This window comes from Suricata suricatta, chromosome 7 (genome assembly GCF_006229205.1).
Source record: "Suricata suricatta isolate VVHF042 chromosome 7, meerkat_22Aug2017_6uvM2_HiC, whole genome shotgun sequence".
Classification (NCBI taxonomy): Eukaryota; Metazoa; Chordata; class Mammalia; order Carnivora; family Herpestidae; genus Suricata; species Suricata suricatta.
Genome location: NC_043706.1, coordinates 98,549,570 through 98,550,463, shown reverse-complemented (window position 1 = coordinate 98,550,463; position 894 = coordinate 98,549,570). Strand labels below are relative to the sequence as shown.

Genomic DNA, 894 nt, shown 5'->3' with positions numbered 1-894 from the left:
GAGAAGGCGAGTGTGCCTCTTGGGCTTTGGGATTTGGACTCAGGGAGAAAAAAAAAAAAAAAAAGGCTGAGCGGTGATCTCTGCTTCCCAGCTAGGCGGTGATCGCCCCCTGCGACTCCGGACGCACACAGCAGTCTGAGAACCGCCGCTGCCGCCGCCCGACCCCTCTCACAGCCTCCAGCTCTCCCGATAGGCAACCTAGAGCCACACGCTAGCTCCCTGGACACCTGTGTGCCCCAAGCTCCGCGTCTAGGGCCCTCTCCCTAGAGAGATCGGTCTCAGCTCCTCAGACATTGGGTCCTTCCGACTTCTAAGTTCCCAGGTTCTGCCACCCTGGTGACTTCTGCGGCTTCCCGAAGCTTCAACCTCAGTGTGCCGGGGAGCCTGCGCGCCCCCCACCCCACCGCCTGGCTGGCCTGCCGCTCCGGCTCCCGGGTGGGATGGGCGGCGGCTCAGCCGCAGGACCTCGGCCTCAGGGTAAATCCTCTCCTCCTCCTTCTTCGCCTAAGCCCTGCCCTCCTCCTTCTGCCAGCCGCTCCGGTGTAAGCGCCCCTCTCCCGGCTGAAGACACCTGCGCTTCCTTCCCCACCCTTCTCCGCCCCTTTCGCTGCGGTTTCTCACCGCCTTTGGGAGCTCGGGAGCGCCTGCTGGAGGAGGAGCAGGGGGGAGGAGGCGGAGGGCGAGGAGAAGGGGCGGGGTGGGTGGGGAGAGAGCGGGAGGGTGTGGACTGGCAGCCACTCTGCAGCTGGTCGCCGGGGACCCGGTCCCTCCCGCGCGCCGAGTGATGGAGGGGAAGAGATTCGCTTAGACACACACACGCGCACACAGCTGGGCACGTCTCCGGGAGGCAGCTGCCGGCTCCGGCGCGCCGGGGGCCGGGCGGCGGCCGCGACA

General features: G+C 67.0%; 1 protein-coding gene across 1 annotated transcript in view; it reads left to right on the top strand.

Annotated features, from left to right (window-relative positions):
• Positions 1–383: 383 nt before the first annotated feature.
• HS3ST5 (heparan sulfate-glucosamine 3-sulfotransferase 5) overlaps positions 384–894 on the top strand; it is a 255,489-nt gene continuing 254,978 nt past the window's right edge. The window contains exon 1 of the mRNA XM_029945533.1: positions 384–477. The gene's annotated coding sequence lies outside the window, so the exon portion shown is untranslated. The remainder of the gene's footprint in view (positions 478–894) is intronic.